The sequence below is a fragment of the Macaca nemestrina genome, chromosome 2, assembly GCF_043159975.1.
Source record: "Macaca nemestrina isolate mMacNem1 chromosome 2, mMacNem.hap1, whole genome shotgun sequence".
NCBI lineage: Eukaryota > Metazoa > Chordata > Mammalia > Primates > Cercopithecidae > Macaca > Macaca nemestrina.
In genome coordinates this window covers 154045597-154070701 of record NC_092126.1, presented here as the reverse complement: position 1 = coordinate 154070701, position 25105 = coordinate 154045597, and the positions used below count along the sequence as shown (strand labels likewise).

The window sequence follows — 25105 nt, the reverse complement described above, 5'->3', positions numbered from 1 at the left end:
AACTAAAATCTCCTTGTTTCCAGCTTAGTATTCTACTACACAAACAGTGGTTTTCAAACACTTTGAAGGGCTTGCCTACAGAGAAATTTTTTTTGAGATTAAAAAAATGGCGGTCAATATATAATTTATCTATTTTTTTCACTGTCTCAATGGAACCCAAAAGTCATTTACAAATAAGCTACAGCAGGCCAGGCATAGTGGCTCATACCTGTAATCCTAGCACTTTGGGAGGCTGAGGCAGGCAGATTGCTTGAGCACAGGATTCAAAACCAGCCTGGGCAACATGGCAAAACCCATCTCTACAAAAAATGCAAAAATTAGCCAGATATGGTGGGACACACCTGTAGTCCCGGCTACTCGGGGAGCTAAGGCAGGAGGATGGCTTGAACCCGGGAGGTCCAGACCGCAGTGAGCTTTGATTGCACCACTGCACTCCAGCCTGGGTGACAAAGTCAGACTCTGTTTCTAAATAAATAAATAAATAAGCTACAGCAAAGAATGTTCCTTGCTTTCAAGAAATCTGAAAAAAACAATAGGTTTCAATGAATTGGTCAGGTTGCCCCAAACTGGCAAAAGAAGAAAACTTTTGCCAAGTCTTCCTGAAGAAAGTGAATTTGTCAAAGCAAAGGTGTCAAAGCAATCGCTGCAAAACAAAGCTTTGGGGTCAGGTGTTGAAGTAGAAAAACGATCACCTGAGGTCAGGAGTTCAAGACCGGCCTGGCCAACATGATGAAACCCTGTCTCTACAAAAATTAACCAGGCATGATGGCGGGTGCCTGTAATCCCAGCTACTTGGGAGGCTGAGGCAGGAGAATTGCTTGAACCCAGGAAGCGGAGGTCGCAGTGAGCTGAGATCACACCATTGCACTCCAGCTTGGGTGAGACAGACAGACTATGTCTCAAAAAAAAGAAAAAGGGAAAACAATATTTGATGCTATTCCATTATACTTCAAACCTGAGGGAATGTGGTAAGAATAAAATCTCTGTAACATCACTGGTGCCAAATAGATTACAGAATGGGAATCCTGCCTACTATCCCTCTGAATACATAATAGGCTTTCTTTTGTTTGTTTTTTGTGTTTATTTATTGAGACAGAGTCTCACTCTGTCATCAGGCTGGAGTGCAGTGGCACAATCTCAGCTCACTGCAACCTCCGCCTCCTGGGTTCAAGCAATTCTCCTGCCTTAGCCTCCTGAGTAGCTGGGATTACAGGCACCCACCACCACGCCCAGCGAATTTTTGTATTTTTAGTAGAGATGGGGTTTCACCATGTTGGCCAGGATGGTCTCGATCTCTTGACTTCGTGATCCACCCACCTCAGCCTCCCAGGCTGATTACAGGCATGAGCCACTGTGCCTGGCCTGAATACAAAATGTTAAACGCAATTCATACACTCGGAGACTGCCTGAGACCACTAGTAGACCTCATAACCCAACTGCACAGTGAGAGACCACTTGCTGCTCTCAGACAGGTAACTGAATGGTTCACATAACTCAGGATGTTCTTCTGACAGAATTCTAGAGGAAGGCTACCTACTGTTACCCTGTCTGGACCAAAATTCTTTATTCTATAAAGACAACAAGAAAATTATGTGATTTCAGTATTCACTAAGGAATACCATATTCCAGGAGAAAGTAGCATTCTTTCAGCTCTTTATCCAAAGTCAAGCCACTGGGTAACTTTCTGCTTTATATGATAATAAACTTAACAAAAGAAATGCAGTGGTTACATACTCAAGAGAATTGAAAACATATGTTCAAACAAAAGCTTATACAAGAATATTCAAGGCAGCATTATTCATAATAGCAAAAAAGTGGCATTATTCAAAACAGCCTACTGATGAACAGGTACACAAAATGTGGTATATTCACACAATAGAATATTACTATGCCATAAGAAAGGAATACTTGCTACAACATGGATGAATAAAAACACTGTTAAGTGAAAGAAGCTAAAAACAAAAGGGCAGGCCGGGTGCAATGGCTCACGCCTGTAATCCCAGCACTTTGGGAGGCTAAGGCGGACGGATCACTTGAGGTCAGGAGTTCAAGACCAGCCTGGCCAACATGGTGAAACCGTTTCTACTAAAAAAAAATTTTTTAATTAGCCAGGTGTGGTGTGTGCACCCGTAATCCCAGCTACTCGGGAGGCTGAGGTGGGAGAATCCTGGGAACCCGGGAGGCAGAGGTTGCAGTGAGCCGAGATCACGCCACTGCACTCCAGCCTGGGAGACAGAGTGAGACTCCATCTCAAATAAAATAAAATAAAATAAAATAAAATAAAATAAAAACACAAAAGGCCAGGTATTATATGATTCCATTTATGTGAAATGTTTAGAATAGGCAAACCCATAGGACAAAAATCAGACTGTGGTTGCCAGGAAACAAAGAGATGGACTGCTTAATAGGTATGGGGTTTCTTTTTGGTGTGAAAATGTTCTAGAGTTTGACAGCAGTGGTGGTTGCACGTTACACTGTGAATGAAGTAAAAGCCACTGAATTGTACATTTAAAATGGTTAACTACATATTTCAAATCATAAATTGTATGTTATGGGAATTTTACCTCAAGAAAAAAAAAAAAATACTGGGCTGGGCGCGGTGGCTTATGCCTGTAATCCCAGCACTTTGGGAGGCTGAGGAGAGCGGATCATGAGGTCAAGAGATCAAGACCACCCTGGCCAACATGGAGGAATCCCATCTCTATTAAAAATACAAAAATTAGCTGGGCATGGTGGCACGCACCTGTAGTCCCAGCTACTCAGGAGGTTGAGGCAGAAGAATCACTTGAACCTGAGAGGTGGAGGCTGCAGTGAGCCAAGATTGCGCCACTGCACTCCAGCCTGGCGACAGAGCGAGACTCCATCTCTCCAAAAAAAAAAAAAAATTCTAAATGTTAGTTATCTTGTACCTGTATCTCCCACTACTTAACAAAATACTGTGAGCATTAAAAAAAAGACCACTCAAAAACACTTTTTAAAATATAACATATTGACATTCTAAGAAAGGCAAAACTATAGAGACAGTTAAAAGATCAGTGAGGTTGCCAGAGGCTGGTGTGAGGAAGCAAATCGGTGAGACAGAAACTTTCTAGAGCTGTGGAACTAATCTGCAGGATACTGTAATGTTAAACATAAAATACTAGAAGTCTGTCAAAACCCAGAGAAATTTATATCACAAAGAATAAACTTTAATGTGTGCAAATTATTAAATAATTAGGAGATAAAGGTATCTCAGCAAAAAAATGCAGACTGTGACAAAATCTAAATCTATTACAAATATATGAGACGACTTCAGGAAGTGAGTAGGGAAAGCTGGTAACCTAAAAAACATTAGAAATGACTGCTATCGGCCGGACGCGGTGGCTCAAGCCTGTAATCCCAGCACTTTGGGAGGCCGAGACGGGCGGATCACGAGTTCAGGAGATCCAGACCATCCTGGCTAACATGGTGAAACCCTGTCTCTACTAAAAAATACAAAAAACTAGCCGGGCGAGGTGGCAGGCGCCTGTAGTCCCAGCTACTTGGGAGACTGAGGCAGGAGAATGGTGTGAACCCAGGAGGCAGAGCTTGCAGTGAGCTGAGATCAGCCACTGCACTCCAGCCTGGGCGACAGAGCGAGACTCTGTCTCAAAAAAAAAAAAAAAAAAAAAAGAAATGACTGCTATCTATAAAACTAAAGGCAAAAAGAACTATCCATGAGTTTCTAGTTGATAAACTAGTTTCCCACAGGTATACAGATTAACAGTTCTGAAACCACTATACATGTATGCTGGAATTGAATAATCAATTCTGGCAGATGGTGGGAGGCAGGTTTTTCACTGGTGAAGCAGGAGGTTACATATAAGCAAGGTAAGGTTAGAATAACACATGTGGTAATGAATTAGAGTTGGACACATCATGAAGTCATGTTTAGCTTAATAAAGATACAGTTACATATAGAAATATATATAGATATGTGCATATACACAGGTTAATATGTATACATGTATTTCCTTCCTCTGTCAACTGAGAGGGCCTAGAAGCAACAACACTTCAGTACCAACAAGCACACCTATCACCCAGATCTTGGTTTGTAACACCATTCTTCAATAAAAGGTACCAGGGCTCCTTGAGAACTGACTGTTTACAGGACTGGAGCAGAAAATATACAAGATGAACCTTAGAGTATCTTATGTTGCCAGAAAGTAAGAAAGTACACATACAATCATGGAGGTATGTCAAAGAGAAAGGATACAGGAACCAACTTAAAGAGCTCCCAATGGCCAAAGCTGAAACCATTTAGCAATGAAATTTAAGTAGATACGCCACCCGTAAGGAGGTAGAACATAACTCATCACCACTAAGTGTAGGCTGTACATAGTGACGATTTTCCAGAGTATAGTAGGAAAGAGAAGAAGAAAGAGTAACTTCGCAGAAAACACTGCCTCAAGCCAGATAAGCAAGGTTAACATCAACACTGATAAGTCATACTGGGAGTATACATCCCTAATATGTGATGAGAATGACACTTTACCCCTGTGGTCTTCCTTCCAAAAGCATATTACATTATTGGCCTAACCACAAGAAAAACAACAGATAAATCCCAAAGAACATTCTATAAAAATACCTGACCGTGGCTGGGCACAGTGTAATCTCAGCACTTTGGAAAGCTGAGGAGGGCGGATTGCTTGGTTCTAGGAGTTCGAGACCAGCCTGGGCACCATGGTAAAACCCCATCTCTACAAAAAGTACAAAAATTAGCAGAGCATGATGGCACCATCTGTGGGCCCAGCTACTCTGGATGTTGAGGTCAGAGGATCACTTGACCCCAGAATGTTGAGGCTGCAGTGAGCTGAGATCGTGCCACTGCACACCAGTCTTGGTGACAGAGGGAAATCCTGTCTCAAAAAAACAAACAAAACCTGACCAGTAATCTTCAAAACTGCCAAGGTCATTAAATACAGGGAAAGTCTGAGAAATTGTCACAACCAAGAGGAGCTAAGGAGACATAATTACTTAATGTAATGCGGTATCGTGGATGGGATCCTGGGATCCTGGGATAGTGAAACAACATTAAGGAAAAACCTGTGGAAACCTGATAAAGTATGGTCTCTGTGATAATGTATCAATATTGGTTTATTAATACTGACAAATGATCACAGGAATGTAAGACGTTAATAACATGGGAAACAGTGTAGGATAGGCAGGAACTCTGCACTATCTTCGCAATGTTTCTGTAAATCTAAACTTTAAAGTCTATTTTTAAAAATTATAACAAATTTATGATCAACTGCATCCCTGGAATTTTATTCAGTGCATCTAGGACACAAAAGATACTTAAAACAGGGTCTTTGCCTTCAAGAAGCTTGTTGTCGCAGTGTGAAGTCAAATGCTCATGAAACTAGTATAAAATACAAAAATAAGAAAAAATGAAATTGAAGAGTAAACATAAAAGTATATTAAGAATATAAAAGTCTAGAATTATCAGGAAAGACTTCGTCAAGGAGATAAAACTTGAGTTTGTACCTTAAAATGTACTTCAGAGTAGCAAAATTAAAAAAAAAAAAAGATAAAAAAGATAAACTAGCTCACTTACAAGAACAACCAGAAGGATGAAAAAATAAGAAAAAGCTAACAGAAATTACAATGGCTGGGGCATGGTGGCTCATGCTTACAAACCCAGCACTTTTGGAGCCCAAGTCAAGGAGGATCACTTGAGGCCAGGAGTTTGAGACCAGCCTAGGCAACATATGAGACCCCGTCTCTCTCTATAACATCTTTAAAAAAAGAAAAATAAAAACGTTTAGCTCTGCAAAGTGAAGACTTAAATGGGAGACATAACAGCAGTGCTCAAACACTTTAAGGGTCATGTGGCAGAACGAACAGAGTTACATCATATAACCATTTAACTTAGAAGCCAACCTCTGGCAGAATGTGACCAATGCTCAAAGACAGAGAGGGACAGCTGTTCAGTGGAGTCACAACAGGAAATGCCAATATGGAAAGACAGGAAACAGGTGGCTAAGTTCTCTACAACTTTTCAAAGGACAGTATGTATGTGAGCCCAAAGAAGTAAAAATCAGATTCAAATGTTTACTGACTATCTTAAGTGCTGGGCTCTTTCAAATACATTATTTTGTTTAATATTCACAACATATCTATGAGCATGGATTAATGTAATAGAGACAACATAAAAATAGAATTAAACCCTGCATGGAAACAGGAACATATCAAAATTCTACACCATCCCCCACTCTCTGATAGGGACTCCACAGCAGTTTTAAAAAGCCAAATAGTCTGAAGGCCCAGATATCTATATAATAATTTATTTCCTCTTGCTCTTTCCCCCAGTCAAGCTCTGTGGCTCTCAGCCTTTAATATTCGTAAGAATTTTATACAACTATATATACAAAAACATTCATACCATACTTTTTGAGCAATTTATGGAATTCTCAAGGAGAGTGTTCATCTTATGGGATTTTTGTCTCATGCACTAACTTGAGGACCTAACCCTGGGATGAGGTGAAACTCCACTGCAGTCTTACTCCATGGGTACTGTAAGGCAGGATCAGGAAGAGGAGAGAGAAAGGTACCATCTTATTACATGAAGAAGAACATTCTAACAAAGACATAAAGGTAAGAATGACATGCTATGTGGGGAAGTTCAACGCTGGAAAACAAGAGCAGCTCATCCGCACCTGCAGACCTTTGCACTCACGGTTTCATTTACCAGGAAAGCACTCCCATTTTTCAGGTCACAACTCAAATACCTTCTCCTTAGTGAGGCCTCCTCTCACTAAGTAACCCTCCACCCACCTTTCAGTCATTCACTTGTCACATCAGCTTGTTTTATTTTCTTCATAATTCATATTAGGGGTCAGCAAACTTTTTCTATAAAAGGCTAAACTATAATCTATAGGCCAAATCCACCTTGCCCCGTTTTCCATGGCCAAGAATGGTTCTGTATTTTTAAATGGCTAGGGAAAAATGTTTTTAAAAACTCATAATATTCTGTGACATGTGAAAATTTTATGAAATTCAAATTTCAGTGTCCCAGGTTTAACTGGAACATAAACATGTTTGTTCATGAACTGTCTGTGGCTGCTTTTGTACTAAAACAGAATTGAGTAGTTGCAAAAGAGATCATATGGCCCAAAAACCCTGATATGTACTGTACTTTCTGGTCCTTTACCAAACAAAGTTTACTAACCACTGATTTATACCATTATCTGAAATGATCCTATTTGCTTGTTTGTTGTATATTCCTCATTCCCATACATACAGAATAAAGCTTAATTAGGGAACAGGCCTTGTCTGTTTTGTCCCAACAATGTAGCTCAGTACTTAGAAAACATCCTGAAACAAAGTAAGGGCTCAATAAGTATTTGATGAATAAATTAATGAATGGTCCCTAATTGCCACTCTGAGGAGCTTAAACCTAAGTAAGCCCTGAGCCATTATATGTTCTGTACATTTTATGAGAGGCATAAGTAGTCTTGCAGAAAAGGGGAAATACTCTACCATCAAGAAGGACCAAAGTAATGGTGGTTGGTCACCAACTAGTCTAGGGCACTGGGGTTCTTCATCAGATTGTAGACTACAGGTTTTTGTGCTCATAAAAAAGTCCTACTGCAAGGTGTCACAACACTGTCAGCAGTCTGTGCTTCTGTTTACCTTAAGATGCAAATGCTCTGAGAAATCTCATTCTTATACATAGTACACAGCACCTACACCATATCAAATCTTAATCAATGCTCATAATTATAACAGATCTCCATCACATGCTAATGAATTTTTAATGTCTAAAATTTTCCTATGCTGTTGATCAGCAATCTATAAGCAGTTCAAAACTCTTTAGAAATTAAAAGGTTACCACCCACAGACCAGAAGCAGTTTTTTAATCTTTCTACACTAGCCAGAGAGTGGGTGTGTGATTGCAAAAAAAATACAAGCCAACTCTGTTGGTAGAGGACAAGGTTATTGTTAAGTTAAAATGCCATCTATAAACATCGTTTTGTCACATGACACTAGTAAAACTACCACCTACTCACAATTTGAGTTTCGATCTTCTAATATACAGAGAAAAAAATGTATCTATCTCCTGGAACAAATCAAAATTTTGTTTTATTTTAAAGCAGCTATCTGATATTTAAGCCCTGGATTGATTTTTTTTAAAGAACAGAATAAGCTAATTTAGGAATTCAGACTTTTTATAGAGATGCTTATAGTACAGGTACCTCTGATGGCTAGGCTCTACCCAACACTAACATGTAACGTGTCACAAAAGCCAACGGGCGTTGGGGGGGCGGGGGGTAGCCAACAGCTCAAGTGAGCTGCTTCACTTAGCAGCAGATTCACCTGGGGATTCCTCACCAAGAATGTTGTTAAGGGACGAACCACACCAACCACGAATGATACCCCTTCACCGAGGCTGAAAAAGCAGAGATTCGCAAGCTATAAACCGATCTCTGGCCCTTTAGGGAATTGCAACTCGCTGCACCCCTTTCCCCTATCCTACAGGGGTTAACAGGGGGCATCCTGAGGCCAAGCCCAGCCAGCTAGCTACTTCTCACATCCCACCTCCCACCATCTATTCTCCCCAGTACGCCGGGCTCCCTCCTCCCCTCGAACGACAGTTCAAAATCAAAACAAAAGGTGCAAAACTGGTTTCAGGTGGAAATGGCTGAGTCCTGGTGGCTAACTTCTGGGACGCCATGGCGATCGAGGGCTCCTAAAACCCCAGACCCCGACGGGAACCGGCTCCTAACAGTCCCTCGGGCCTCGGCCCGACTTCTCACACGCCCCTCCCTCACCTCGGCCCCGGGATGCTGGGAAGGGGACGAGGCGAGGGGCTGGAGAGGGAACCCCAGGTCAAAATGACAGCGGAATGAGCCGGGAAAGGAAAGAAGCCCAGTGGGATGCTGGGGGTCGAGTCCTAGGCCCGGGGCTTCAACCTCGAACGGGGGCGACGGCGGGTCCGAGCCCCGACAGGCCGCGAGCGGGAGGCCAGGCCAGCGTCCGCTGCGCCGCCGGGCCACGCTCCCTCACGATTGTCCCCACCCACCGCGGAGGGCCGTGAGGGGGCCGCGACCGGCGCCAGCGTCCGGGGCGGGGGCGCTCACTCACCGGCGGGGAGGGGAGGAGCAGCCGGCGTCTCCGCCAGCGCCGTCGCTCGAGCTCAAGCGCCAGCTCCTTCCACTGCGGCCGCAGCACCCGGTCCATCCCCCACAACCACCCCCCCTCCCGACCCTCCCCCCGCGCCGCCTCAGCCGCCGCCACCTCAGTCACCGCCACCGCCGCCGCCGCTTCAGCCCCGGCGCGGGAGCGCGAACCGGCGCGAGGGAGCGAGAACGCGCGCGCCCCCTCGGCAGCCGCCACCGCCCACAACCTCCGCCCCCGACCGGCGGCGCACGCGCAAGGGAGCGGGCGGACGGGCGCGCGCACGCCGCAGGGGGCGGGGATGGGCCCTGGAAGGCGTGGCCCCGCCCCTAGCCCGCCTACCCACGCGGTCGCTGGGCTGGGTGAGCTGCGCCGCTGCAGGTAGTGCTGAGTTGCTCCAGGTGATCTCCTCCTGGCAAAAAGCTCTTGGAACCGAGCCACCCTCGCCCTAGGAGCAACGCCCGTGAATAATATGGGGTTTCGTCGGATTTCTGCGCGCCGCTCTGGATCACACATTTGTTCTCCCTAGTTGAGTCGCAAGGCCTTCCTTCGTTCCACCTAGCAGGCTGCTTGGAAAAGGGCAGAGACTGTCATTATTTTGCACCAGGTATTACCACTGAAGGAATCGTAAGCAGCCACCAGCCTATCCCTTTATAATTCCCATTTTCCTAATTTATTTTATTTTTATTACTTATGTAATGAGACTTCTTCCGTGTTCAAGGAGCTGGGAGTACCATATGGGGTCAACGGAGTCCCTGACCTCATGAAGTTTGAGATCTGATGGGGAAGGAAAACATTCATGGGAGAATCAGACAAAATTAAGTTTTCAGTTAGTAAAAATCTTCTGAGAGGTATATGGTACTGAGAGAATCTTTATGGAGGAATTGATTTAGTTGAGGATGAAGAGGGTAGAATCTGAGAAATTGAGTTGGGAGGAGTTAGTTGCTCCAAGGGGTGAGGTCTTGGCATGGCCAGAATGGAGAGCGCTAAAGAACATTCAATGTGGAGTAGACTGCGAGTGTGGGAAGAGGTAGGCAAGAACAGGTGAGGATTGGGAACTTATTTATTTATTTATTTATTTATTTATTTATTTTTGAGACAGAGTCTTGCGCTGTCACCCAGGTCACCCAGGCTGGAGTGCAATGGCTTGATCTCAGCCCACTGCAACCTCCGCCTCCTGGGTTCAAGCGATTCTCCTGCCTCAGCCTCCCGAGTAGCTAGACTACCGTCGCGCACCACCACACCTGACTAATTTTTGTATTTTTGTTAGAGACAGGGTTTCGCCGCCTTGGCCAGGCTGATCTGGAACTCCTGACCTTGTGATCCGCCCGCCTTGGCCCCCCAAAGTGCTGGGATTACAGGCGTGAGCCACCGCACCCGGCCAGATTTGGGACTTTAATCTGAATGCTTGAGATAAGCCATTCAGGTATTTTTCAGCAGGGTTGCCGGGGAAAGCACTTGATGATTATGTCTGTTTTTTGTTTTTGAGAGGCAGACTGGAGTGCAGTGGCCGATCTTGGCTCACTGCAACCTCTGCCTCTCAGGTTCAAGTGATTCCCCTGCCTCAGCCTCCCTAGTACCTGGGACTACAGGCGCATGCCACCACACGCAGCTAATTTTTTTTGTATTTTTGGTGGAAACGGAGTTTCACCATGTTGGCCAGGATAGTCTTAATCTCCTGACTTCATGATCCACCCGCTTTGGCCTCCCAAAGTGCTGAGATTACATGCGTGAGCCACCTCACCCCCGGCCCATTTTGTCTGTTTTTAAGTTACTTAGATAGCAATGTGAAGAGTGGTCTGATGAGAGTCTCAAAGTTGGGGCTGGGAAGCCAGTTAGGAGGCCACTGGCCAGGTAGTCAAGGCAAGGCAGGAGGGTGGTGGCAGAGAAGAGCACTATTTAGTGGTAAAATGACAGGACTTGGCAATGAATTGAATGAGGAGTAAAGGAGACGGAGGTGGCAAGGTTTACTTATATTTGAGGTTGGTGGAGGATGCATTTATAGATTTCAGAAGCACTGAAGGAGCCACGTGAGGTAACTCAAAATGGATGATAAACCTAAATTTAAAAGCTAAAACTATAAAAAAAAATTTAGAAGAAAACATAGAAAAAGTATTTGTGACCTTGGGATAGGCAAAGATTTCTTAGGACACAAAAAGTATGAACCATAAAAAGTGATTTGTGGCCTGGCTCACACCTGTAATCCCAGCACTTTGGGAGGCCAAGGCAGGCAGAACACTTGAGCTCAGGAGTTCAAGACCAGCCTGGGCAACATGGCAAAATGCTGTCTCTACAAAAAATACAAGTTAGCTGGGCTGTGCCTGTAGTCTCAGCTACCTGTGGGGCTGAGGAAGGAGGATCACTTGAACCTGGGAGGTAGAGGTTACAGTGGGCTGAGATGGTGCCACTGCACTCCAGCCTGGGTGACAGAGTGAGACCCTGTCTCAAAAAAAAAAAAAAAAAAGCGGTTGATAAGTTGAACTCTATCAAAATTAAAAACTGGTACTCTTTGAGCGACACCATTAAGAAAATGAAAAGGCAAGCCACAGGTGGAGAGTTTGCAATAGAAAGCATTAGACAAAAGTCTTGTATCCAGAATACATGAAGAACTCTTATAAATGAATAATAAACCAGCCCAATAAACCAATGGGCAAAGGCTTTAGTAAATAGTTCACAGGATATAAAAATGGGCTATAAGCAAGGGAGAGATTATCAACATCTTTAGTCAACTAGGGATTTTTCCATTTAAAACCACAACACTCTCATTAGGATAGCTAAAATTTAGACTGATGACCCGGCAATCACACTCCTACACATCTCCTTAACCATACTTGATCTCTAAAGGCTGACAGTAACAGACCAGGGACCCTGTAATCCCAGCACTTTGGGAGGCCAAGGCAAGAGGATCACTTCAGCCCAGGAGTTCAAGACCAGCCTGGGCAACTTAGAGACCTCACCTCTACAAAAAACATTTTTTTAATTAGCCAGTGTGGGAGTGTACACCTGTAGTCCTAGCTACTCGGGAACCTGAGGCAGGAGGATCCCTTGAGCCCAGGAGTTCAAGGCTGCAGTGACCTATGATCGCGCCACTGTACTCCAGCCTGGGTAACACAGCAAGACCCTATCTCTTTAAAAAAAATGTTTTTGGCTGGGCGCGGTGGCTCACGCCTGTAATCCCAGCACTTTGGGAGGCCAAGGCGGGTGGATCATGAGGTCAGGAGTTTGAGACCAACCTGGCCAACATGGTGAAACCCTGTCTCTACTAAAAATACAAAAATAACTGGGCGTGGTGGCGTATGCCTCTAATCCCAGCTACTCAGGAAGCTGAGGCAGGAGAATCGCTTGAACCTGGGAGGCAGAGGTTGCAGTGAGCTGAGATCTCACCATTGCACTCCACCCTGGGCGACAGAATGAGACTATGTCTCAAAAAAAAGATAAAAAATAAAAAAATTTAAAGACAATAGCAAAGTCATACTTTCACTTAACATGATATAACTATCCTGCATACTATTGAAAACGTAACAACACTTTTCCCAAGGGGATGCAATGTCCTTGAGTGATGTTTCTTCTCCACCTTTGATGTCTTATAACTTAATACTGCAATGTAAAGTTACCTATTATTAATACATCTCCATCCTGTAGTAGCAACTGAATTTCCTGCTTAGTAATCAGGATTAGTCACCTCAGCCAGTAGAGGAACTTCCTACTTTACCTGTTGTTTAGAGGCATGAAAAACCCTAAGTGGCCAGGTGACTGCCTTAACTCCCAATTCAATGGAAATGTTGTTGGGTCTCCTGGTGGAAGCGTTCCTTCTGTTGGAACTAAGACCTCTTAGTTAGAAGAGCTTCTGGCCATTTCTACTTTCAGGCAAAATGAACAACCAAGTACACTGATCAAAGTTCTGCCAACTGGGGGAATTTTTTTTTCACCATTATTCTTCAGGGATGTCCCAGAAAGGGACACTAGTTTTGTTTTCACCTGGTGCCTGCATATTGTGCAAAACCGTCATAAACCTCGGCTATAAACCACAACTGAGTTTTCCCTTCTTCAGTCAAGTGGTCATAAGGAATGCCCCATGAGGCCATAGGTGCAGGCTGGGAGAGAGAAGGTAATGTAGCAGGAGTGGGGGCCATGGACATTTGGGCCACTTCCTCGTGCAACTTACCTATGCTTCAGGGCCCATTTGAGCCCAATCTGATGTATACCACTTCAATTTGATAATGGAGTGTTGCTGTGAGTGCACAACTTTATAGCTTGGTGGATCAGATAACACTTAGTTCATGATGAGCAGCTCAGGTCACATGGTAACTTGATGACCCACAGTTAACTGTTCAGTCTCTGCTGAGGCCCAGCAAGCCAAACGTTTTTTCTCAAGAGGACAGTACTAATCTGCAGGGCTTTGCTCCAAAATCTTACGGTTCTGCAGCATGATTCACCTACAGTGGCCTGCCAAAGGCTCTAAACAGCATCTCTATCAGCCCCTTGCAGAATGAGACTCTGGGTTTGCTTTCAGAAATCATGGCCCTAAGGGTTCCTTTCAGGACAGATATAGAAGCTTCCAGGCCATCTATGCATAGCTTAAAGCTTTAAACACTTAAAGCTGGGAATTTGAAATCCTGAGCTCATCCTTTTCTTTGCCTACTTTCTTCAGTGCAGTTTTGGCCAATGCTATTCTGTTCCTTAGTTTAACTAAAATATTCTAAGGTAAAAAATACACAGTCACTCATGACCTTGCTTTCTATAGGTGTTTCATTAGGCATATTCAATGCTTTATCATGCCATGGACTCCCAATGCCCTCTTCACCACTGAAAATAGAGTCGCTAGTGCCTTTAAATGTAATCATACAAGAGAACCAATTCAAGAAAATGCAGAACCAATTCAGAAAACTCATCCTCAAGATTCTGTTCCTCTAGAGCCACTGAAAGTGGCACTGAAAGTACCAAATCGGTATCAGTCAGAGTTCCAACAGAGAAGCAGAACCAGTAGGAGATACACAGTGAGAGATTTATTTCAAGGAATTGACTTATGCAGGGGGAGCGGGGCTGATTGGGCAAATTGGAAATCTGTAAGGCAGGCAGGAGAATAGGCTGGAACTTTCAGGCAAGGACTGAAGTCATAGTCCCCAGGCAGAATTTCTTCTTCTTCAACTCTGCTTTTAAAGACTTTCCACTGATTGAATCTGGACCAACCAGATTGCCTAGGATAATCTTTCTTACTTATAATCAATTTACGATTTTTAGTTACATCCACAAAAACACCTTCAGGCCCAGCATAGTGGCTCATGCCTGTAATCCCAACATTTTGAGAGGCTGAGGCAGGAGGATCACTTGAGCCCAGGAGTTTGGGACAAGCCTGGGCACCATAGTGAGACCTCATCTCTACAAAAATATTTTTAAAAATTAGCAGGGCATGGGGGTATGCCTATAATCCCAGATACTCAGGAGGCTGCGGTGGGAGGATTGCTTGAGTCCAGAAGGTCAAGACTTCAGTGAGCTATGATGGCACCACTGCACTTAGCCTGGGTAACAAAGTGAGACCCTGTTTCAAAACAAAAACTACCTTCATAGCAACTCTCAGATTTGTATTTGATTAAATAACTGGAGACTATAGTTCAGCCAAGTTGATGCCTAAAAATGGCTATCACGTATTCACCCAAGAGAAACTAAAATATACATCTATACTAAGATTTAGAGGATTTTAAAATAAAGTCAAAAATTTTTTTTGTAATTGAGAACAGAGGTTCACTATGTTGCCCAAGCAGGTCTTGCATTCCTGAGCTCAAGCTATCTGGCCACCTTTGCCTCCCTAAGTGCTGGGTTTACAGGTATGAGCCACTGTGCCTGGGTACACCAAGATTTGTACAAGAATATTGACAGTATCTATTCACAGGATCACAAAACCTGAAATGTCTCAAATACCCATCAACAGGTGAATAGATGAACAAAATACATTCAATTAACTCCGCAACCAAATATTCAATTAAATGAACTATCAATCACTCAATAGAGTGCATGAATCTCAAAATTGTTATACTAGGTTGGTGCAAAAGTAATTTCAGTTTTTGCCATTACTCACTGCATTACTTTGGCAAAAAACAAAATTACTTTTGCACCAACCTAATAGCAGCAGAAGCCAAAAACAAAAGAATACATAATGTGTAATCCCATTTACATAAAATTCTAGAAAAATGCTAACTAATCTGTCATTTTAGTTAATGCTAACTAATCTGACAGCAAATCAGTGGTTGCCTGGGACCAGATGTAGAGGGAGACATGTGAGAAAAAGGGGCACAAATAAACTTCTGGAGATGATAACAGTGATCTGCAAGTTTTTTTGTTGGTTTGTTTGCAATGGGTTCTCACTCTGTTGCTCAGGCTGGAGTGTGGTGGCACTATCACAACACACTGCAGCCTCGACCTCCCAGGCTCAAGCGATCCTCCCACCTCAGCCTCCTAAGTAGCTAGAACTACAGGCATGCACCACCACGCCCAACTAATTTTTAAATTTCTTTTTTTGGGTCTTGCCATGTTGCCCAGGCTGGTCTTGAACTACTCCTGGGCTCAAGTGATCTCCCACCTCAGCCTCCCAAAGTGTTGGAATTATAGACATTAGGCACCACAAGAATGATCTGCATCTTGATTATGGTTGTAGTTGTATGGGTATATACATAACTTAAAATTCATCAAACTATACATTTTAAATAGGTACAGTTGATTGTATGACTAGATATACAGTATATCCTACTAAAGTTGTTATTTTAAAAAAAGAATTCATTAGATGAGATTTAGAGCAGATTAGAAGCAGCAAAATAGTGAATTTATGAACTGGAAAACAGGCAAGTATTCAGATGAAAGCACAGAAAGAAAAGAAAGGAAAGAAAACACAGAAAAGAGCATCAGAGAGAAAGGAGGCACAGTGATAAGTAGTGCTGCAAAACTATAATGTGGGAGAAATGCTGCTGTGCCGTTGTTGAAAACATATAAGGCTGGGTGCGGTGGCTCACGCCTGTAATCCTAGCACTTTGGGAGGCTGAGGCAGGTGGATCACCTGAGGTGAGGAGTTCAAGACAAGACTGGCCAACCTGGTAAAACCTCATCTCTACTAAAAGCAAAAAAATTAGCTGGGTGTGGTGGCATGCACCTATAATCCCAGCTACTGGGGAGGCTGAGGCAGGGGAATCACTTGAACCCAGAGGGTGGAGGTTGCAGTGAGCCAAGATCGTGCCACTGCACTCCAGCCTGGGCAAAAGAGCAAAACTCTGTCTCAAAAAAAGAGAAAACATTATATAAATAATTCTGGTTTTGGTGAGGCAATGTCTAGCATTCAGGCACTTAACCAATTAATTTTCAGAGTATAGAAATCAGGGCTGGGTGCAGTGGCTCACACCTGTAATCCCAGCACTTTGGGAGGCCGAGGTGGGTGGATCACGAGGTCAGGAGTTAAGACCGGCCTGACCAAGATGGTGAAACCCCGTCTCTACTAAAAACTACAAAAATTAGCTGGGCTCTGTGGCAGGCACCTGTAATCCCAGCTACCTGGGAGACTGAGGCAGGAGAATCTCTTGAACGCAGGTGGCAGAGGTTGCAGTGAGCTGAGATCACACTACTGCACTCCAGCCTGGACAACAGAGTGAGACTCTGTCTCAAAAAGAAAACAAAAGAAAAAAGAAAGAAAGAAAGAAAAAAAGAGTATGATGTTAGGAACAGGCCCCCAAATCTGGCCATAAACAAAATCTCTGCAGCACTGTGACGTGTTCGTGGTGGCCATGACACCCACACTGAAGGTTGTGGGTTTACCGCAATGACAGCAAGGAGCACCTGGCCCACCCAGGGCAGAAAACCGCTTAAAGGTGTTCCAGAACCACAAACAGTAGCATGAGCAATCTGTGCTTTAAGGACATGTTCCTGCTGCAGATAACTAGCCAGAGCCCATCCCTTTGTTTCAGCCCATCCCCTTCTTTCCCATAAAGAATGCTTTCAGTTAATCTATAATCTATAGAAACAATGCTTATCACTGGCTTGCTGTCAATACATATGTGGGTAAAACTCTGTTCGGGGCTCTCAGCTCTGAAGGCTGTCAGCCCCCTGATTTTCCCACTCCAAACTCTATATTTCTATGTGTGTGTGTGTCTTTAATTCCTCTAGTGCCACTGGGTTAGGGTCTCCACGACTAAGCTGGTCTCAGCAAAGTGGTGTCCATACGTGGGGTTCGAACCGAAGTCAAAGAGTCACTGGAACGACAGTTGGAGAACGTGGAACTAAGCTGGAGGGCACCCGAGTACTCTTAAGCAATCCCCATGGTGAGTAAGAAGGGGAGCTCGGAAGCATCAGGGTAACAGTGGGACAAGTGTGGGCTCTGATTCGTTCCACCTTGGAACCTTTTCACCCTAATGATGACACAGAAGGAAGGTGTAATGAAGTAACAGAAGACGTGACAGAGCAGGTTTGTTTGCCAGCTAAAGCTAAAGCAGCAAAGGAGGAAGAGGTTCCTCCCTACCCTTCTTCACCCCTTCATTATTTCGAAGAAAAAGTGTCCTGACCCTCCAGATCTTTCTTTTCCGGAGGATACTGGGTGAAAAGTAGTTGCCCCAGTGACTGTTCAAGCAGCACCTCAAGCGACCGCTCTCAGTTCTATTCAGGCAAGAATCCAGCAAGCTGGAAGAGAGGGTAATTTAGAGACTTGGCAGTTCCCTGTTGGAATACACCCCCCAGATCGACAGGGAAATATTATAGCTACATTTGAGCTTTTTCCTTTTAAATTACTCAAAGAATTTAAACAACCTATTAATCAATATGGACCAGGTTCTTCTTTTGTAATGGGACTGTTAAAGAATGTTGCTGTCTCCAGTCAGATGTTGCCAGTGGGGACGATAGGATTACTTCTAGGTAGATCTAGTTTAAATTTAAAAGGAGTGTGAGTATGTACAGGAGTCATCGATTCAGATTACAATGGGGAAATTCAAATTGTTATATCTACTTCTGTTCCCTGGAAAGCAGAGCCAAGAGAGCATATAGCACAGCTACTGATTGTGCCATATGTGGAAATGGGGAAAAGTGAAATTAAATGAACGAGAGGATTTGGAAGCACAAATAAACAAGACAAAGCAGCTTATTGGGTGAATCAGATTACTGATAAACATCCTGCCTGTGAAATAACTATTCAGGGAAAGAAATTTAAAGGTTTGGTAGATACAGGAGCGGACATTTCAATCATTTCTCTACAGCACTGGCCATCCACCTGGCCAATTCAACCTGCTCAATTTAACACAGTTGGAGTTGGTAAAGCCCCTGAAGTATATCAAAGTTATATTTTGCATTGTGAAGGGCCCACTGGACAACCTAGGACTATTCAACCAATTGTAACTTCTGTACCTATAAATTTATGGGGGAGAGATTTATTACAACAGTGGGGAGCACAAGTTCTAATTCCAGAACAATTATATAACCCTCAAAGTCAACATATGATGCATGAAATGGGGTATGTCCCTGGTATGGGACTAGGAAAAAATTTGCAAGGTTTGAAGGAAACACTTCAAGTGGGAAGACAAAGTTCCTGCCAAGGTTTAGGATATCATTTTTAATCGTGGCCATTGTTAAGCCTCCAGAACCTATACATTTAAAATGGTTGACAGATAAGCCAATTTGGATAGAATAATGGCCGCTAAGTAAAGAGAAACTGGAGGCTTTAGAGGACTTAAGTTACTGAACAATTAGAAAAAGGACACATAGCACCAACATTTTCCCCTTGGAATTCTCCAGTCTTTGTTATTAAGAAAAAAATCAGGTAAATGGAGAATGTTAACTGACTTAAGAGCCATTGATTCAGTTATATAACCTATGGGAGCATTACAGCCAGGATGGTCTTTTCCTGCTATGATTCCAAAAAATTGGCCTTTAATAGTCATAGATTTAAAAGACTGTTTCTTTACTATCCCCTTAGCTGAGCAAGACTGTGAACAGTTTGCATTTACAATTCCTGCAGTAAACAACCTGCAGCCTGCTAAATGTTTGCATTGGAAAGTGTTGCCACAGGACATGTTAAACAGTCCAACAATTTGCCAGACTTACGTAGGGAAATCAATTGAACTTACATAAAAAATTTTCACAGTGTTACATTATTCATTATATGGACGATATGCTTTGTGCTGCCCCCACTCGAGAAATATTTCTCCAATGTTACGATCACTTGCAAAACTTGATTTCTTGCGCCAGTTTAATTATAGCTACTTACAAAATTCAGACTACTACTCCTTACTCCTACTTGGGGACCTTAGTAAATGACACTACCATTGTGCCACAGAAAGTAACCATATACGTAGGGATCAATTGAAAATATTAAATGACTTTCAAAAATTACTAGGGGACATTAATTGGATATGACCTATAGGCATTCCTACCTATGCCATGAGTAATCTATTTTCTGTCCTTAGAGGAGATCCTAGTCTCACTAGCCCTCAAAAATTAACAAAGGAGGCTGAGGCAGAGTTACAGCTGATTGAAAAGCAAGTCCATAAAGCTGAAATAAATAGAATAGATCCAGAGAAGACTCTAGATTCACTAATCTTTTCAACTCAGCATTCACCTACTGGTGTTATTGTCCAAGAGAAGGACTTAGTAGAATGACTTTTTCTTCCACAAAGTAATTCACAGACTTTGACCCCTTATTTGGATCAAATCGCTACTCTGGTAGGAAGTGGGAGAACTCAGATTGTTAAATTACATGGATATGATCCTGGAAAAATTATTGTCCCTCTTACAAAGGCACAAATACAGCAAGTCTTTATAAATAATCTTACTTGGCAAACCCATTTAGCTGACTTTGTGGGTATTCTCAATAACCGTTTTCCTAAAACAAAATTATTCTATTTTTGAAATTAACTAATTGGATTCTCCCTAAAATAACTAAATTTAAACCAATTGAAGATGCTGAAAATGTCTTCACAGATGGGTCTAGTAATGGTAAAGCTTCTCTTATTCTGGATCGAAAAGTAAAGTTTTCCAGATGCCCTATACTTCAGCTCAAGAAGTGGAGCTTGTAGCTGTAATTGAGGTATTGACTGCTTTTGATATGCCTATTAATGTGATTTCTGATTCTTCATATGTGGTTCATTCTATACAATTAATTGAAAATGTTCAGTTACGATTTCATACAGATGAACAACTGGTGACTTTATTTATCCAATTGCAAACAGCAGTTAAGAGTAGAATGCACCCTTTTTACATTACTCATATTAGGGCTCATACACCTCTTCCAGGACCTTTGACTGTAGGGAATTAAATGGCTGATCGCCTAGTTGCTACTGCAATGTCTAATGCCAGACACTTTCACAATTTAACCCATGTTAATGCCTCTAGTCTCAAATGCACATACAGCATTACCTGGAAAGAAGCTAAAGCTATTATCCAGCAATGCCCAACTTGCCAAATGGTGCATTCCTCATCTTTTACAGGGGGAGTTAATCCTCAAGGATTGGAACCTAATTCTCTTTAGCAAATGAATGTCAACCATGTTCCCTCGTTTGGGAGACTAGCTTATGTACATGTATGTGTGGATACCTTTTCTCACTTTGCCTGGGCTACATGCCAATCAGGAGAGTCTTCTGCCTGTGTTAAATGTCACCTTTTGCAGTGTTTTGTGGTGATGGGCATTCCAGCTTCTATTAAAGCAGATAATGTCCCAGGCTATACTAGCCAAGCTCTAGCTACATTTTTCTCTATATGGAATATTAAACACATTACTGGCATCCCATATAATTCTCAAGGACAAGCCATAGTGGAAAGAATGAATCTCTCCCTGAAATAGCAGTTGCAAAAGCAAAAAGGGGGAAACAGAGACTATGGGATACCCCATAAGCAAATGAATCTAGCATTATTGACTTTAAATTTTTTTAGACTGCCTAAAGATGCTATCAGCAGCTGAACAGCATCTATAGAAACCAGCTGCAAAGACAGAAGCAGAACAACTGGTTTGGTGGAGAGATCCAATGACAAAAAGTTGGGAAATGGGTAGAATAATAACTTGGGGTAGAGGTTATCCTTGTGTTTCTCCAGGACCGAATCAACAGCTGATTTGGATACCTTCAAGACACCTGAAACCTTACCATGAGCCAGATGCCAAGGAAGAGATTCCAGGAGGATCCCAAGGACTGCCCGGTTGCAGCCGTGTCGAGACTGACACTGAGGAGGACCCCAACTGTCACGAGCAACACCCATCGAAGGCAGCCACCTACCTGAGGACAGATCAAGAAGCTGTCACAGATGTTGGAAGAAAACCTGAGGAAAGTGGGACAACCAGTCACAATAAGTAATTTAATGATAGCAATGGTGGTGATCACCATTGCTGTGAGTATTCCTTCAACAAGGGCTGACACTGAGAACAATTATACTTATTGGGCATATTTATCAATCTTGGTTGGCAATAATGCCTGGATGTAATCACTCTATGACACAGTTACACATATTTTCTAGTCTCAGTATTTACCATAATAAATCTGCTCCTATAATTGAGGCATACCACCCTCAAAAACCTGTTTGTAAACAGAATTGAACCTGGCCAGAAAAACTGAATATACTTGTTGGGGAAGATTGCATTGCAAAACAGGCAGAGGTGCTGCACAACAATTCCTATGGAATCATTGTTGATGGGTCCTCTAAGGGGATGTTTAGCTTGAATTACACCTCTCAGTCAGATTAGCAGCTAGTAACCCATTAAAATACATAAAAACACTTGGAAGCTCTATGATTTCAATGATGATTGTGCTTTTAATCTGCATTATTTGTCTTTGTATAGTCTGCAGATGTGGATCCTGACTCCTGCAAGAAGTAGTTCACCATGAAAAAGCCACCTTTGCTTTTATTGTCTTGCAAAAACAAAAGGGGGGAAACATGTTGGGAACAGGCCCCCAAATCTGGCCATAAACTGGCCCCAAAACTGGCCGTAAACAAAATCTCTACAGCACTGTGACATGTTCATGATGGCCATGACATTCACGCTGAAGGTACTGTAATGAGGGCAAGGAACACCTGGGCCACCCAGGGCAGAAAACCGCTTAAGGCGTTCCTAAACCACAAACAATAGCATGAGCAATCTGTGCCTTAAGGACATGTTCCTGCTACAGATAACTAGCCAGAACCTATCCCTTTGTTTCAGCCCATCCCTTTCTTTCCCATAAGGAATGCTTTCAGTTAATCTATAATCTGTAGCAACAATGCTTATCACTGGCTTGCTGTCAGTAAATATGTGTAAAACTCTGTTCGGGGCTCTCAGCTCTAAAGGCTGTCAGCTCCCTGAATTCCCATTCCACACTCTATATTTCTGTGTGTGTGTGTCTTTAATTCTTCTAGCACTGCTGGGTTAGGTTCTCCACGACTGAACTTGTCTCGGCAGTATAGAAATCAGAATATTCATTTGGCAACATTTGGTAACATCAAGGCAGAATATTTATCAGAAATCAAATGTTATCACCAAAAATCTACTATGCTTTGTCATGAGATGCAATACAACACCCATTAATTTTTTTATTTATTTATTTTTATTTATTTATTTATTTTTTGAGACGGAGTCTCGCTCTGTCGCCCAGGCTGGAGTGCAGTGGCCGGATCTCAGCTCACTGCAAGCTCCGCCTCCCGGGTTCGGGCCCATTCTCCTGTCTCAGCCTCCTGAGTAGCTGGGACTACAGGCGCCCGCCACCTCGCCCGGCTAGTTTTTTGTATTTTTTAGTAGAGACGGGGTTTCACTGTGTTAGCCAGGATGGTCTCGATCTCCTGACCTAGTGATCCGCCCATCTCGGCCTCCCAAAGTGCTGGGATTACAGGCTTGAGCCACCGCGCCCGGCCACACCCATTAATTAAAACATTAACAGATACTATTAAAATACTTTGGGATAAAGTCAGACATGCTAAATGTTACTCATTATTTTAGCCATATTATCTGATTTGCCATAAGTGCAGATGATTATGGTTAGAGTTGTGGTTTTCTAAACTCAAATACTTCTATATGTGAACATTTTTGGGAGATTTTTGTCACAACTGGAGAAAGATTATTTTAAATTTTAGTAAACTACTTACAAAAACTGAACTAGACAAAAATAATTCAAAAAGCTAGAAATATGACAACATGGTGCAAATATATGTGGAAAGTGTAACATGACAATAGGAAATCCTTGAATAAAAAATATATGTACCATAAAATATAGAATGATATATTCTATATCATTCTATATTCCTTTTCTAAAGCATTATTATTATTATTATTATTATTATTATTAGAGATGAGGGGAAGATCTCACCATGTTGCCTGGGCTGGTCTTGAACGCCTGTCCTCAAGCAGTCTTTCTTCCTCAGCCTCCTGAGTAGCTGGGATTACAGACATATACCACTACGCCCACCTTAAAGCTTGCTTTCTTTCTTGTTTTTTTGTTTTTTTGTTTGTTTGTTTTTTGTTTTTGAGACAGGGTCTTGCTCTGTTGCTCAGGCTGGAGTGAAGTGGCATGATCATGGCTCACTGCAAACTCCACCTCCCAGGTTCAAGCTATCCTCCCACCTCAGCCTTCTGAGTAGCTGGGACTTCAAGCATGCCACCATGACCAGCTAATTTTTGTATTTTTTTGTAGAGATGAGGTTTCACCATGTTGCCCAGGCTGGTCTGAAACCCCTGGGCTCAAGCAATCCAATCTGCCTCATTCCCCCGAAGTGCTGGGATTACAGGCATGAGCCACTGCACCCAGCCTAAAGGCATTCTTTAAACATGACAGTGAACAATGCAGTCAAAGTCTCCTTAGACATTACTGAATTTTAAAAATATATTTTAAGAACTATATGGCCAGCGTGTGGTGGCTCACGCCTGTAATCTTAGCACTTTGGGAGGCCAAGGCAGGCAGATCGCAAAGTCAGGAATTTGAGACCAGCCTGGCCAACATGGTGAAACCCCATCTCTACTAAAAATACAAAAATTAACCTGACTGGTGGCATGCACCTGTAATCCCAGCTACTTGGGAGGCTGAGGCAGGAAAATTGCTTGAACCCAGGAGGCAGAGGTTGCAGTGAGCCGAGATCGTGCCACTGCACTCCAACCTGAGCAACAGAGCAAGACTCCATTTTGGGGAAAGAAAGAAGAAAAAAAAAAGAAAAAACTATACATCTACCAAAAGCTTCAGTTAAATGTTTAGGTATATTGAAAACACACTAGATATAAATTTGAAACCACTGTTAAACATGTGATGGGAAAATTAGAGTTGAGACTGCCATGCCACTGTCAACTGACCATAGGTTCTTGGGCTCTCAATGAAATAGAAAATTGACATGAGGCCAAAAGAGTTTTCTCAAAACTTCACTGGAGCTTTTATCCAGCCATAAAGAAGGCAGAATGAGAGAGAGAGAGAGAGAGAATTCCCTGACAGACTCCACCTACAAAAGAGCAGGTAGGACTTTTTTTATTAGACAAAGTACAGAACTGACATCAGGAGTAGAGTGTACACAGGCTGGGCAAGGCAAACGATGTGAGGGGTAGGGTAGCAAGTCAGCATATCGAGTTGTGATGGTTATCTTGAGTAATGGGCCACCTGGTGGTCTGGTCTATGACAACAAGACTATAAATCAATTGTCCAGCAGCATTCCTTTCTGAGGTGGGACACTCTGCAACCTTGGTTATCTCCTAAAGCCAGTTCCTGGAATTCTTTAAGTAAAAAGACTATTAGCAGTGAGGTAGTGGTGTGGGTTTTGTGATCTGTGGGAATGCTCTAATGGGGGTGAGCTAAAGCCAAGCTCTGTCTCTACTGTGTCTCAGCAGTAAAAACACAATTACAAACAGCATGCAATGCTCTTTTTTGTGATGATAGTTAATAAAGAATACAGGTTCTAAAATACCAGCCAAAGTTTTACTTTCAAACATATGTCTAAATTTATTAGCTTAGTACTGATCTGATATGATGCTTTAAGTAAAATTGATGGTTTAAGCAAAATGACAGAG

At 42.8% G+C, this 25105-nt stretch overlaps 1 protein-coding gene and 1 long non-coding RNA gene across 6 annotated transcripts in view; one reads left to right on the top strand and one right to left on the bottom strand.

Annotated features, from left to right (window-relative positions):
* Positions 1-9224, bottom strand: part of LOC105477766 (transmembrane and coiled-coil domain family 1) — a 256327-nt gene extending 247103 nt beyond the window's left edge. For 2 of the 5 annotated variants that reach the window (XM_024791507.2, XM_071092266.1), the window contains exon 1: positions 9106-9224. The gene's annotated coding sequence lies outside the window, so the exon portion shown is untranslated. Of the gene's footprint in view, positions 1-8792; positions 8986-9105 lie in introns of those variants that run through there. The other 3 variants (XM_071092267.1, XM_011734518.3, XM_071092268.1) reach the window with 3 other exon arrangements.
* Positions 9225-9575: 351 nt separating this feature from the next.
* Positions 9576-22143, top strand: LOC105477765 (uncharacterized). Its single transcript, XR_984935.3, has 3 exons — positions 9576-9745; positions 17284-17438; positions 21190-22143. It is a non-coding gene; the product is annotated as an uncharacterized lncRNA (long non-coding RNA).
* The last annotated feature ends 2962 nt before the right edge of the window (positions 22144-25105 follow it).